The sequence below is a fragment of the Pinus tabuliformis genome, chromosome J, assembly GCF_031772625.1.
Source record: "Pinus tabuliformis cultivar Carrire ecotype Pingquan chromosome J, CPIR1, whole genome shotgun sequence".
Taxonomy (NCBI): domain Eukaryota; kingdom Viridiplantae; phylum Streptophyta; class Pinopsida; order Pinales; family Pinaceae; genus Pinus; species Pinus tabuliformis.
The window spans coordinates 263,783,525-263,800,089 of NC_142295.1; the positions used below are offsets into that span (position 1 = coordinate 263,783,525).

The 16,565-nt window shown below is 35.7% G+C and overlaps 1 pseudogene; it reads right to left on the minus strand.

The window, feature by feature from the left end:
• Window positions 1-6,441, minus strand: part of LOC149226778 (helicase-like transcription factor CHR28 pseudogene) — a 182,736-nt pseudogene extending 176,295 nt beyond the window's left edge.
• Window positions 6,442-16,565: the final 10,124 nt, after the last annotated feature.

The window sequence follows — 16,565 nt, forward strand, 5'->3', positions numbered from 1 at the left end:
GTAGCCCTCTCCATCCGCTTTCTAATGCCACCAGTCTGATCAAAATTGGATTCTCCAAGAAATAGTTATGCACAATCTCCCAAGATGACCTGATTATATATCTTTTCAGAAGAGTGAACTTTTATGAAGTGCCAAATGTAACTATTTTGACCTTCAGATATGAAAATGATACCCAAAAAACTACAGTCAGTCCTCTTTCTACGACTTCTTACAAAAATTCAATCTGATTCTTAGAGCAAATGTTATGATGATTTTCCAAAGGTAACCCGTTTGGAATGTAATTCAGGGGTCTACACAAACCATAACTTCCTCAGATTATATTTCCAAAAATATAGCGAGACAAGATCTGAAATTTGGGCCCAAGCTTCACCACATTTTTTCCTCAACTATGTTTTAATTTTTGAGTTTGAAACTTCGTAGAAAAACAATTATAGTGAAAATTCCACGATGGCCTGTTTTAGATGGAATTATGGAGCATGCAAAAACCCTAAGTTCCTTAGATTAGATATCCGAAAATATAGTGAGACAAGATCCGACATTCAAACCCATGGTTCAATGAAATTTCGTCTCAAATAGGTAATTTTTTCCACTTCTTAAACATCACAGAAAAAAATATATAGCGAAAATTCCACAATGATCTCTTTGAAGTCATGAAACCCTAGATTCCAAAGCTCTCATACCAAATGTTATGAAAGCAGCTCACAAAAAGATAGAAAAGATAGATCAACACCTTAGAAATAAGCCTCTTTGAGGGGGCAACCTCCTTTACATTACACAAATGAACAATTCTTAGATGATACAAATGACAAGACCTCCTCTCAATATAGGAGTCTAAGGGGTTATAATATAATCACAGCTGGCATAACAATAATAATGTAAGGGCACAATAATAACAATACTGGACTTCTATGGGGAACAATAATAACCATATGGGGAGTACATGGGCACAAAAATATAATGAGGGGGTTGTACTAATAACAATAAGGGGTTACGCTAGTAGTATAGGAACCTAACATCATCTTTGTGCAATTTCTGAGCTAAGCAGACTGTTGGGCAGTAGAAGGCCTCCTCGTGAAAACTGCGCAATTTCCTAGATGATCAGCCGATCGACTATTGGGAAGACTGACTGGTAAAACTACGCAATTTTCCGAGGGAGAGAGGGACGAGAACTCGGTGTTTGTCAACCCTGTCTGTGCAATTTCCTCAGTCAGTAGACTGGGCAAGGTCAATATCCTCTGCGCAGTTTTTGAGGGGAGTGAGCCTCGGGGTGGCTGCCAGGTCCAACTCTCTGGGTGACCAGCATGAAGGTTGTTTGAATTTCTTGTTGGAATCACAACTTGAAAACACTTTCTTCGCGTTTATATGTTGTTCTAGGTGACAATCGATTGAATCAATGGTAGGGTGATGGTTAAGCTATTAGATGGGACTCCATTCGTCAGAAATTTAGCAAAATGACTAAGTGTGTGAATGAACAAAATATGCATAAGTGATCTTGGAAATACACACTCACATTACTCGATGATGAGATGAATCAAACCATCTAAACACACATGTTCAACATGGTTGATTGACGATACAAGGAGCAAGCGTGACACTCGTGATTTATCGTTGATTGACTATGACAATGCTTGCACAACGATGAACGTGACTCCATGTGTGAGTGTGACAAATGCTTTCATAGTGAAAACAACAAGTACACATGAAGCGAAGACTTTGAGCATAACCAGAACATGGTCGCAAACATGACTTTGACATAAACATGCAAATACTTGGGTGAAATGAACAAGCAAGGTGGATGCGAAGACTCACACGAGCTCATGGAGTGAACTCGAGTGTGTACAACCATCAATTGAAACTCTCAAGGGAGGCTCCAAAATTGGTTGTAGGCCAAAATTTTGGAGGGTGGTTGTAGCTGCTACAACAATTACTTACCTTATGTTATGAGTCATGCTTTGAAATGTGGCTTCTTTTTTAGTTAAACAGGGACATTGACCCAGAATTTTATTTAAATAGTGCTTTGTTTTAGTTTGCTAAACATTTATGTTTTCTACTAGAACGACATGTAGAATTCATCATGTTGTTTGATGCTTTGTATGTAATTTTCCATTTTTCTTCTACTCACCCTCGTACAATGATATAGAATTAAAAAACTCCAAAAAGTGTATCTACATTGCACCTATAGAAGATGCATCTTTCTCTTTATCCTCTCACAAGAAATCATCAATGTTTATGATCGTATTTCCTGTTCGATCTATCTTCTTTTGTGTAGAAAAACAGTAAAACTTATACCCCACTGAGCACCATACCTATCCTAATATCCAAGTGATTGAATATTTCAGACAGAGAGAGCCCTCTTTGAAGTTGGAAGGGCTAGATTCCAGCTTTCAAGTGGTTTTTGGTTACCTTTGAATTTCTCTTTTCAGCCTAGGGAAAGTACGGAAAGCTAACAGGAAATTAGAGAAAGCTAAAAGAAAGCATACCCTCACATGTTCCAAGGGAAAAAATGAACACCAAGGATGATGTTTTGTTCAAAGGATATCTAACACCCTCCATGATCATGTGAATATTTGTCATTTAATTTTTCCTCTGCAAGACTTGGTAAATTCTAGACTAAGTGAAATTCAACAAGAGGAACTTTAGATGTTGAAATTATTTTGTTTGTTTTATTTAAAATAAAATAAAGAAAATAAAAAAAATCATTTTATATCATGGAATTATGGGAGAAGACCCTAAAAGAAAATATTTAATTTCAAAGAAGTTGAGACAATTACTTCCTCCTCCTTTCTCCTCCTTTCGAGATTAAAAAATCTCACTTCGAAAAAATAGCCAAGGAAGGCTGAAGAGTGAAGAATGGCTTGAGGCAACGAAGAGAAGAGAGCAAAGCTTTGAGTGGGACACTACCAAGGTGAACTAGGACGTTGCTTAGGGTGTTCTTGAGCTAGACAAGAGCTATTAAGAACCCTAAAGCTTAAAATTTCTTGGCTAGAGTGAGAGTCTCGAAGTCAAAGTACTAAGTATTGTTGGCTAACAACTCTAGAAACTAAACAACCTTACGAGGAGAATTGAACGAAATCACCAATGTCATAGGTTGGGTGGAGGAGTCTTATTTTCAAATTAATCACCAATGTCATAGGTTGGGTGGAGGAGTCTTATTTTCAAATTAATTCCTTGATAGGCTTGTGCAGATAAGTACACGAAAAATTAGAGATTTCGATAAAGTACTATTTTAAAGAAAGATATTTGATTTATTTCTTTTTATGTTAAAGAAAGATGTTTTACAAGATGTTTTACTTAATTCAGTCTTTGTTATGTTTGGTATAATTCTTTCTATGTTAAGAAACATGTTTTGTATGTTCTTTCCTTGTTAAAGAAAAGGGGATGATAAAGATTGGAAGGGTTGGTTGACTTTTCATTAAGTTCTGAAAAACCAGAACGAAAGAATAAACCCTGTTACTGTTCCTAGTATAAGTTCCTACATTTATTTACGTATGCATTATGGTAAATAAAATCAGTGGGAATAGGAAAATCTTCGTGTTCAGAAGGAAACTGCAAACCTCAAAACAATTATAACGAATACCAAAACTACGATAACTGAGTATAAGCATTTTCCTAGTACAAGTTCCTACATTTATTTATTTATGGATTGTGGTAAATAAAGCCAGTGGTATTAGGAAAATCTTCGTGTTAAGAAGGAAACTGCAAACCTCAAAACAATTATAAGTAATATCAAAACTACCATAACTGAGTATAAACATTTCTATGATTATTCCGTGTTTCAATTAAAGTATGCTGGAAGTAGGTTAGTTCTAGTTTAAGAACCAGAGGTTCCTTGGGAAAACAGTCCTCCTTCCTAAATACAAATATCTAAGTACCAGGAGTCGGAAGGACAAATCCCGCCAATGGGTCAGGTTCTGTCTACCGTGGAGGTACCATCTATCATAACAAAAATTTAATAGACAGAAGTAAAGTGTTTGCAGTAATACTGAGTATGAGATAACCAAATTAATCATTTACACAGAGAAATGCTAACCAAAAAAAAAAAAAAACCTACATCAAAGACAAATAATACAAGCTCATGGTACCGAGTTAGTACAAAGAGTAATGAGCATCGAACTAGCAACCCATATATTATACCCAGTATTCAGCTTAACGAAATAGTACATAACCAAACCCTTGTATATGAACGAACAAAAAATGCCAGTAGCTTAATAAATAAGAGAAAAAAAAACTATCAACTACAGGAACGTTGTTAACAAGTGCTTGTCAATCCAGTTTCCAACCGCTATATTGAACCCAAAGGGTGGGGTTGGGTGGAGTTAGCATAATACAGTTTTACATGAAAGTCCAAGAGGAAAATTTTTATACACCTTGTGTCCATACCAATCTCTGAAGAACGAAATTTATACACAGAAAGGTTTTAGATATGTAGGTTCATGACAACCTAGTAGCTAGCATGCGAAGTAAATGATTTATTATTATGTAACCATGAAACAGTTTATCATTTTCAACCCCATCACCATACAGGGACAAAGTAAATTAAATAAAAAAATCCTAGTAGGAAGCTTCAATAACAACCAACGGGGGTTACTCCCTGAATCTGAGACGAGGATTTAGTAAGAACCAATGCAAGGAAAAATTTAGTCAAGGATTCGAACCACTAGAGAGACTAGAGAATAGAGGGCTCACACGTAATAGAGTGTTGAACCCAAACCTGCAGTAAGCCAAAACTCCAATTAGGTTTTATTTAAAACATGAAGATAACTAGTAACTCTACAAGTCAACAATTTACTATAACCCTTATGTGTGTTTAGCTGTGATAGCCACTGTGAAGTTCCTTATCCAACGTTGGAATTGTGGCAGAGCATAGACTCACACAACAGATAAGTCACGAACAAAATATGTGTATATACAAACAAAAACTATTCCAAGTAAAACTCCAGGTTGTCCAAATTACCTTGAGAATTTTGGTGTGAGATTAGGTCTTGTCTACCGAATAGAATACCATAACCTGCTACACAGGGAAGAAGTCAAAAGAAAACCACTGAAAAGAACCTCACTGAGAAAATTCAATTCATGGGTACGAGCGAGATCGTAATTACCACGTTCCAGCTAGAAATCAACTCCTCGTTCCACAACAAGCTACTGCTACAGAGTAGCACCGCATAAACCCAAGCAAGAGAGGTCGCAAATGATCGGAGGAGGCACTGTAGTGATGAGGCTGTTGTTAACCTAACCGTCCAATCGCTCCCCTAGCCGTCAAATCTTTACCCTCGCTTACAGTCGTCGATCTCATATCGTGTCCCAAGGGCTCGTACTCTAGTCGTACATGGGCGCTAGCAGTGTTTTCCGGAGGGTTTGGTCCAGGTGATCCACGCTTTGATGTTTATTTTCCATCTCATAAATTTAAACATGACAAGATATAGTTCATAAAAAATGCGATTTAAATCAATTGATAAATACTAGTGGCATGTGAACCGGTGGCCAAGAGATCCGAGTCATAATAAGCAGGAGTAAGTAAAATTTTCAATGTCCTTGTACAATTCAACAGACCTGGCCTCTGTAGTATAACTTTAAGGAAACAATACATGACAATAAAACTTATTTATGACAAGAATCGACAACCGTAACCTTGTCAGTATGTTTATATGCGTAAATGATTCAAAATTACCATCCTCAAGTTTTCAAATAAATGCATTAAAAAAAAAATTATTGGATAATGCGTTTTGTTGGGGATTGTTTTTTTATTGATATATGGCACAATTTCTCTGCACATTGAGACACTCAGATAGATTTGAAATATTTACTTTACATTTAAAATCAAAATATATAATAAAACACATCGACAGCCAAACTGGTAAGAAACTCGGTACATCATATGTTTACGCCGTAAGGCGTTTCCCTTTGAGATTAACTCCCCAAATTGCTTTCGTGTCAAAATATGTGCCATTGGATTTTGGTGTTAGACGATTAGGTAATCCTTATCCGTTGATTTGAATTGAGCAAGGCCAGCCGCAACTGTTCGTTCGATCCTGCAATAACTGCGACTGTTCGTTCGATCCTGCAATAACTGTCCACTATCTTCCTTACGAACCGTCATTTGAATTGAGCAAACTGTTCGTTCGATCTGGCAATAACTGTCCACTATCTTCCTTACGAACCGTCATTTGAATTGAGCAAGGCCAGCCGCAACTGTTCGTTGGATCCTGCAATAACTGAGACTGTTCGTTCGATCCTGCAATAACTGTCCACTATCTTCAGCACCATCGTAGCTGGCTTGGATTGTACCCGCAGCAGATAAGAAACCCATATCGGCAGCGGCGACAGCAGCAGAGAATAAATTTGAGCAGAAATATAAATCTGCAGTTGCTGGAAGACAACATGCAACAGCTCATTTTTGGCGCCACCAGGCAAACCAGAGGAAACCGCCGCTTTCGCGGCCATCGTTGTCTTTGACACTCTCGTTTTGTTGCCCTTTGTGGAGAGCTAGTAAGTTATGTTACTACAATAACAACAGACCTGAACAGATCACCAGAGCATTACCAAACACCAATACGGACTGTCACAGCGACTGCGAGTGCGCGTCCATCTCAACCACAACTGGTCCAGCGATTTCCTACCAGCTCTACTGTTAAGAATGATTCTCATGGTTAGTTGTACCGTGATTAGATGCTTGGCTTATTTCTCTCATCAAACTTCACACTTTCCACTCTCTCTTTCTTGGTTCAGGAATCCTCCAAAAATTGTTAGGGTTTAACCGTATCTATCTGCTCGCTTTCTTGTTTTAGTTTTTAATAGGATTTATATCTCCATTTTACGGTCTTCAGTTTCATTATAGATGCTTCATTAGTGTCCTGCAATATTACTGGGTTAATTGTCATTCCCGTTTTCTTTATGCTGAAAATGGATGTTTTCGTTGTGTTATTTTCAACCTTAAATTCAAAATACTCAGTGGGTTCGTATTTGTTTGCCAATTTCCTTTTAAAATTACCCTTGGCATGATATTTATTTACCGGTCATTTAAGTAGTTTCGTATTTTTTTTTGGCAATTTCCTTTAAAATTACCCTTGGCGTGATATTTATTTTATCGGTCATTTAAATATTAGTTTGATGTTCCATGTTGTAAGGAAGCTTTTAACATATTAGTCTGATCATAAAATATGTTTTAATCTAGATGTTTATATGTTAATTACTAATATTAACAGTGGTTAATGATTTAATTTTGCATATAATGTATAGTGATTCTTATATTTAGAGGCTTTTTCTAATTTAATATAAACCAGATGTTATAATATTATATAAATTTGATAAAATTATATAAAAAAAATATTATAAAATAATAAATTTATCATTAATAATTTTTGACAGTTTTCTAATTTTGTTAATGATATATTTCTTTAACCTAACCTGCTTAACCACAAAAGCATTAAAAAAAAAACACGTTACCAGAAATATTTGATTAAATATGCCACTAGATATATTTGATATAATTGCAGAACTCTGATAAATCTAGATGAGTTATATATAAAATTTATTGGATTTTAAATCATTTTAAAAATAATCAAAATTCGAGGAATAAATCACAATAAGCATTATTAATGTATTTATAATTTTTAAATATTTATTTATATATATCTACGGAGCAAAGGTAGTTAACTATGACTCGTCTCCTTGATACAACGGATACTTGTGATTTGAGAATTAAGATGCATGGGAACATCAAGATCCAGCCACTTGACCTTAGAGGCAACGTGAGATCTAAAATATATTAGTGGCAAATTCAGAGAATAATTATCGAATACCAAGAACTGGTTCGTCAGCACGTGCACCACCAACGCAATTAGCAATGATCAACCTAGCAGTAACAGCCCAATGGTTCTGGAAAGAAAAAGACTTGTTACTAGAAAGGCATGGTTATTATTCTGCTGCAAATTTGGTTAGGGTTTGTCGGCAGCTGCAGAGGCACTATGACGTAGCAAGGGTCCAAATGAGACTGAGAACCACCAGATGGTGTGGGGTAGTTACCCGAAAACTACCCTGATGCATGACAACCGTAGATCAAACATCAATTCAACGGTGGATCAGTAGCTAGCTGTAAGATAGTTTAGTTGCCACTTATCCATAGAAGTCTCCAGAACATGTTTCCTGCGTTAGGTTAAAGGCGTGTAATGCCAAGAGAACTTCCCATCACCGGAATGGTAAAGTTGAGCTTAACATTGAAAAAAAAAATAATAAAGATTGCAATCAGCGCTCATAAGTTCAATTACACAATTTCCAACGTATGAAATATGCACATGACCAACATCAAATGTATGTTTTTAATATTCATGTTGATAAATTCGAATTGTTAACAATGCCATCCAAACAACCTTGGTAGGATAATTAAGTATTTTTGGGTTATTTATTGTCTGTAAATATTTAAAATTGCTTTGCGAGGGTTCATAATTCCTAAAATTGCTTTGCGAGGGTTCATAATTCCAATAAGCTTACAGAAGTTATTTATTTTTTTGGTTATTTATTGTGTGTTCTGACAATACTTTATTATGGTTTACCATGTACCAATAGCCTTCTTTCTTTTTGAATAAAAAAATATTAGCGATATAAAAAAACAAATAAGATAAATATACAAGTAATTTAATTGTATACATATTTATTCACTGAGCAAGAAGAAGAGAAATAGGGTATTACAAAAATGGAATATGGTGGCATCTTCTTTTGTTCTTATCACAACTATCATCGAGATTCTTGCCATAGGGTTTACCAAAATGTCATGGCACAACATGGCCTCTATGAGAATACGGGAAAAATACTCTACATTATTCTGTCCAACAACCATTTTGTCATCCAAGAGGTGGCCAAATTCTTTATGATGGGTTCTTGAAGCTACCTGTTTCGTTGCATATCATTGTATCACTTGTCGAGCTCAAAATAAGAAGAATGGCTAGGATTGTGGAATTCCCTTCTCTAATAAATATTCATATTCAAGGCCATAGGGCCTTCACTCTTTGCTCCCACGTTCTCATGAAATGATAAAATAAAAGAGAAAAAATGCGATTATGCAACCCACTCCCCAAAATAGAAATGGAACATCATAAAATAAAAGAGAATAAATGTCATCATGCAACCCACTCCTCAAAATAGAAATGGAACTGGTGACCTCAATGTTGAAGGTACAATCACATTGGAAGTCATTGCAATATTTCCCATATCTATGTATTCTCCCACAAACCTAATTTATTTTGGTTCAATTTCGTGTCAAGTCGATATTGCATGTCATTGTTCAACAAGAAAAATGAAACTTTCATGTCATTGTTCGACAAGAAAAATGAAATTCCTCTATCGATATAATAGGAAATGCCTATACTAATGAATTCAAAAAACAAAACATTATTCAAATTTCTAACATGGCTAGGATGGGTGATGGAGGACGTGAGTTGATGGAGATGGAAAACACGCAATTGTTATGAATTTTGTAACTAAGAAACCTTTTAGAAATCCCTAATTACATTTGTCCAATTATATACAAGACATAAGAATATTCTCAAGAGAGGAAATCTTAGCGATTCATTTAATAGAAAAAATAAAATTCTTCAACCTTAATTCCAGTATAGACTACATCTGTCAGCTTAATAAGTCCACATGATTTTTCATTAAAATATTGAAAATTCTCCTTTGAAATAGAGATGATCATACAATTTGTGACTTCAATTGTAAATCACATCATCATCTTCAACATCAAAACAAGACTATTTATCCACTGAACATTTACTTTCTTTTCTATCTATGCATTAGTACAATATTTATGTGTATGGCATTATTTAATTAGGTGTTTTGATTTGGAAATTTATATCGAGCTCTTGTAAAAGAATGAAATGGTTTATCATGAGCATCAGCTTCAACATCTCTGGCTTAAAGTCTTACCACTGCTAAGATCTCTCCTACAATAGAATTAGAAGAAAAGGGTTTGAGGGTCCTTCAATTTTCTTTTCTTTTTTTGTAGAGCCAACAAGGAAGACATGGAGCACCTCCTTAACTCTTGCAACTTTTCAGAGAACATATGGGATTGATTTTTGCTGCTATTTAGGCATTTTGATAGAAAATATGCAGGCCTCATAACTATTTTTTATCAATATTATCATGGAATGTTCAATAATTTTATCTTTCACAGAGATTGGGTTATGATGCCAGAATTCCTCCTATGACTCATAAGGGAAGATCATAACCTCAAGCTCACTCTATAAATTTTGTGGTTTGGCAAATCATCCTACATAGCGTTCAGGAAACAATTTTATCCTCTCACTAGAATCAACAAGATTGGGAAGCAAGCCTAAATGAGTAGCTCTTTTACCCAGACTTGAGCTCTCCCCTACTATCTCTCCCCATTTGGACCCTGTTTCCTTACATCTTGGAGTTGGTTCACCTAAAATATTTATCCCTTGAGTAGGGATTATCAAATTAAATATTGATGGTGCTTCAAAAGGAAATCATGGCGTCAAAGGTATCTATAGCAACTATGATGGTAAAAACTTTTTGTTTACTAGTAGTTGTGAAGTAAAAAACAATAATGTAATGGAATTCTTTTCTTTGGAATCATGCATTTGCTTAGCTATTATCAATGGCTTTATAAAGCTTCAAGTCAAAGAAGACTTACAAATGGCTACTAATACTTAGAATACTCTTATTAATAGATCTTCTCCGTCAAATATCTAGCAAATCCAAATGCTTGAAAACTTCATCTCTCACATTAATTCTTTGATTCCCTAATTTCATGTCCTCCTTCCCTCACACTCTTGTCAATATGGAAATAAAGTGGTTGACTATCTTGCAAACCTGGGATGTAAGAACCGAAATATTAATCTTGATTCCCCTCAAAGCAATGAAGTATGCAAAGAGAGGTGTGACCATTCAAACATCTTCATCACTTCTGATCAATAATCCTTGATGTGTATGTTGAATTTCATGCTAAGGGATGGGATAAGTTGGCAAGCCCATCATCACCTCGTACATTAAATAGGGGGTGTTGTAGCCAAAAAACCCCATGCATTCAAATAATACTAAGAGTAATGACACCCCAAAGCAATAAACTTAGAGCCTTATCTTCCACTTCATCTTCTTGCTTTAGCTAGTGGCTCTTTGTAGTTATATCGAGTCTTTGTTATGTATTCAAACCACTTGTAGGATGTTTCCTCCCCTTGCACTCAAAATTGTTGCAAGTCGATTGAGGAAGGTCTAGGCCCTTTCGGCATGGCCTTCCATTTTCATTCTCTCTTGTTGATTTTACGTTATAACTCTCAATTATCATTTGTGGAGAAAGTGGATTTTTTTTACCTTTGAAGGCATAATGGCATGCCAAGTTTCCCTCATGTCATTTTCTGCATTATCCTCCATTAAGTCATAGACACATTATACATTCACATACAAGTAAAAAACATGCTGGGAGCCATACATAGTTGCTATCATAAAATGTGCATATAACCAGCATAACAGGAACATGAATACAAGGAGCATATCAGCCATCAAATCCATAAATACATCAATACCTTTACACATGAAAATAAAGGGAATGAATTTATCATTAATGAAAGCAATTAACGAACCAGAGATGGGACTACCACGTTCCACACGACTGTAGAATTGCTAGGCCAAATCTCTCTTCATCCATTCACCCTCGCTCCATATTCCAAGCATGAATGTGGGATCTCATAGAATACATAAATAAGAACTCATCCATGGCTTTCAGAGGCCGTCCACCTAAAGCCATCAAATAATGGTTCCACCTCACGATCGAACATCACCAAAAAAACCATCATCAGATTGGTTTCCATCCAAGCCTTCCATGGCTTCCATAGCATTTGTCCAACCAAGGCTTCTAGAACTAGTAACTCAACCCACAACTTATACATGGCTTCCAGGGCATTTGTCCAACCAAGGCTTCTAGGACTAGTAACTCAACCCACCAAGGGCTTCCATAGTGTTTTTCGAACTAGGGTTTCTAGGACTAGTAACTCAACCCACACCTTAGGAAACACAGGAACTAGTCAAAACAAAAAAATGAAAGTAGATCCACAATCGCCATGGCTATCCCAGAAATGGCAAGGCTAGGCAATCCATTCTCGATCCAGGCAATCCTCCATGCCAATGACAGATCACAACCAAGAAACCACATGCATATGCCATGCATGCCCAAAACTAGTGAAGAAATAATACATGCAACTCAGTACCTGCAAGTGAATTTGATGTAGATGTTGATGTCTATGCCTTCTTACGCTTTCCTACTCTTCCTTTTTCTTCTTGTTCCACGAATCCAAGTATGCCACACCCACCAAGAGTGCTCCAAGAAAACTCGAACTCTCCAAGAGTATGAGAGAGAGAGAGAGAATAAAGAGAGAGCTCCAAAACTGAACTGACAACAAGTTCACTCTGAAATGAAGAAGCTTTCCAACTCATCCTTAGAAGCCTTTTTATTAATGAGGCCTCTATTTTTTTCATTTTCCATTATTTTCCTTCATTTTCCTCCTCACATGCAACCTATGACCTTTCAAATCATTTTTCTCCTAATTTCCATTATTTTCATAAATACATGTGCCAAAATACCTTTTTGCCTCTTTAATGCCTTAGCCATTTCCTTAACCATAAACAACCAAATGAACACCCACTAGGATGTCCTGTCCACCATTAATCTTGGAATACGTGTCCCATCATCCGTGGTATTTAGATATTTTTACATGGAATTTTCACGAGGGCTATTATAGAACCCTCCCCCTTGGGGGAACAGAGTCCTCGATGTTCAATGGCATCTATAACCAACATGACTACTGAAAACAAAACATACAACCGATGGAGCTTTATAACACAGTTCCTTGCAATATTTACAGTGAATGACCTGCTCAAAAGAAAAACATCATGACAACATGACTAGATAAAAACCATACCACATATTGGATCTTTATAACATAACTCATTACGTATTTACAATGATATACACATTTTATTAACCAAAAAATAAAGGATACGAGGCCCATATCAATCAACAAGGGAATCCATAGGCTCACAACTCCACCATCAATGTAATACCAGGGTTCACCTCCTTCCGAAGAAGTCTAGAATCCACTATAAAGTCAAATATGCATTTGATATCCAGCTCTGCAATCCTGCACCACTTTTCCTCTCAATGAACAGTTACTAGCTCATTGTTCCAAGGTGCACTCCTAATGTGCATATGATTGCATATGGAAATGATAATGACCAAAGAAAATCCATCCATGACCTTCCCTTCTCTACTACATAGTCCCTCGGGAATCCAGCCACCGCTTCCGTGCAGTCACTCACCTTCCAAGTTTCGCAGGCACCCCCAACCTAGAAAGTCCATCCCTTAGCAAGGCTTCCTCGCATCAGAAGATACAAAAACCAAGGCATATCCCTACCTTAAAACCATCATACCAATCATAGCATGCTCATGGCAATCAACAGACGCTATTGGGTAGCACTATCCCATAATGGACCTGCTCCTGAATACTTTACCAGCATGTTGTTGCATGTTCCAATTTCTTTGTTGTTGCTGCTAGTTCTTGTATTTGATTTTAACCACCCAACCAGGGATTTCTGTGCTTCCCGTACTAAGCACATAAATTCCATTAGATTCAAAATAAATTGAAATAACTTCAAATCATATGTCATTGGTTGCTCGTCAATAAGGTACATTTGCAATCAAGTTTACTTCATGTCACAACAAGTCAAACTAACTATTTGATCAAAACATCATGTATAAACATATCACATATGTTTAGCTCAAAACACAACCATCATAGATCAACATCATAAATCACATGTAACCATCATATACTAGAATCAGGCGTTTCCCTCTGAAATGAACTCCCCAAATTGCTTTCGTGTCAAAATATGTGCCATTCGATTTTGTTGTTAGACAATTGGGTAATCATTACTTGTTGATTTGAATTGAGGAATTCCAGCCGTGATGGTTGTTACTGGGTCGTTGGATCCTGCAATAACTATCAACTATCTTCCTTACGAATCGTCAACCGACTTAACTTATTATATCGATAATATTTTGCTCCGTGAATAAGGTTTTTCTTCAGATTTTCAGGTTAGGCAGCTGGTATTTTGAAGGCAGAGGTGCATCTATTGCAGATCATTAATTCCCTTGCAGTGGATCAATAGTTTTCCGGGCTCAGATTTGTAAGGTAGGTATTGCATTATTGTACTCTTACCCCCTTGCATGTGCATTACTTGCTAATGCCTAAGAGAGGATTTCGATGGTGATTTTCACTTCGGTAATGAGAGTTTTGTTTTCTTGAACATTTTCCATTTGCTTGAAAGCGCCTCTCTGAGATGGCCGAGGTTTTGTTTTTGGTTTGGTAGATATCACTAGTTTTTTTTGTTTCTCGGTGTCGTAGTAGTCCAGTTTTTGTTTGGGGTATGACAACTCTTTTTATCATAAATCAACTAGGGTTTATATTCTTGTAGTTGCTTTTATTAATAGTAAATACTACAATAGTTATAGAATGTAATCTCCTTGGGTATTTTTTTGAGAGGGATCTGGCATCGCATGGTAACTATGTTATTACATGACAGTAGTTCTTTGGAGAAGGAAAAATGCCAAGTGGTGGGTTTCGTGTGCTGCATCTTGTGAAACCATTTCTTTCAATCTTACTAGAAGTCCATACAGCTGAAGGAAAAGTACCCTTTAGGGAGAAGGTTCTTTAAATTGTAATATCCCTTTTAATCTTTCTCGTATGCAGTTAGTTGCCTCTATATGGAATACATTCAACAACCAGTGCGGATCCATTCTATTGGATGCGTGTAATTCTGGCATAAATGTGCGCATCAATCAATTTGATAAAAACAGAAAGAAGAAAAGAGGAGTTGGAGGTTATATTTAAGAGTGGATCAACACTAATAAATTCATTAGCGATTTTGGGATAGTGGCAGACGTAAGGAATAATTTAATGACTTTCGAGATACACGTAGGCTTGTATTACATCACGATTGATGCGGGGAGAGGTCATGCTGTCAGAGAGCAATGGCATTCATGGGAGAAGTTTTAATATCAATACCAGAACTGTGTATGCGATAATCTTATCTTGGCATCTTGTTTGTCAAGTTTCGCAATTGCGTGTGTGGACAATATGTTAAAAATGAACGTAATAAAAGCGAGCACTGGTTAAATATTGTCCAAGCGTGACAAGATGCCCTGCATTACATTCCATATATCCGTATATTTTGTATCTTTGAAGTCTGGACAACTATCACAATTTTCAAGTTGCAACTAAGGTGCATTGAATATGCTTCGATGTACTTTTATGGTCATTATCATTAATAAAACAAAACAATTACATGAGATATCGTTGACATCCATGTGGGATAATTTAAAATATAATTGAAAGTGCTAAATGGTGTTCTTAAAAGTTGTTTATTAATGATATCAATAAAAAAATAGTGAACAAGTACATGACATATCGTTGACATCCATGTGGGATAATTTAAAATATAATTGAAAGTGCAAAATGGTGTTTTTAGAAGTTGTTTATTTCGATTTCTGTTTAATTAATAATATTTCATCTATATTAAATGTATTATAATTATTAATAATTTAAAAATAAAATAACAATTATTATAATTTCCAAAGTTATGAGAAACACCATTCAATTACTTTTTATTACACTTAATATCTCATAGTACCCACTCATACATAACTTACTCTATATAATTTGGCACATTATTGCATACGTTTTTTTTTGTTAGTTTACTACATTTTTTTAAAATAATTATTTTAAATATTAAATTACAACTTATTATAAATTGAAATTTAAGAAAAATGATCTTAGCATGCATTATTTGAACAAAATATTGCAGCTTGAAGACTCTTGTATGTGATATGTCTCAACCCTATTCAAAGTTGTAAAGTGTGTTTTCTGATGATCTCCTTGTTACTAGTGGTAATGCTTCGAAGGACCAGGGCCGTCACTTTGATAGATAAGAAGATGGGGCAAATGAATGGAGAAAAAATGATGGGAATTGAATAAAATCAAGTGGTCAACTGAAGAAGAATGGGGTTCATCTAAGGATGGGAATGCTCTTTTTGATGGTAGGTCACATCCATTGCAACAATTTGGATATAACGAATACCCACTCTAGGATTTCATGTTTCTTGGCTCCGTGATGAAAATAATGAAGACAAAATACATGTTAATCTGTTACTTGTGTTATTTTATGGAAGTTTTGTAATGAATGACTGAAAAATACACGGTGAGAGAAAAATGTATATTACGCTAATTAAGGAATGTTTTTCACTTGTTGAACTTGTAGTATTGAATTTAACACACTGACACTTTACAACAATGAACTAACAATCTTCATGATGAAAATAGTAATGTGGAAAATTTATTTACATAATGAAAAAGGCAATATGGGATATTCCAATCATGTTCCAAGGCATTTTTTAAAATGTGGATTTGAGAAAAGGTTGTTGTGGAAGGTGTTGTTTGTATATGGGAAAGATTTATCTACATAATGAAAAAGGTAATATGGGATATTCCAATCATGTTCCA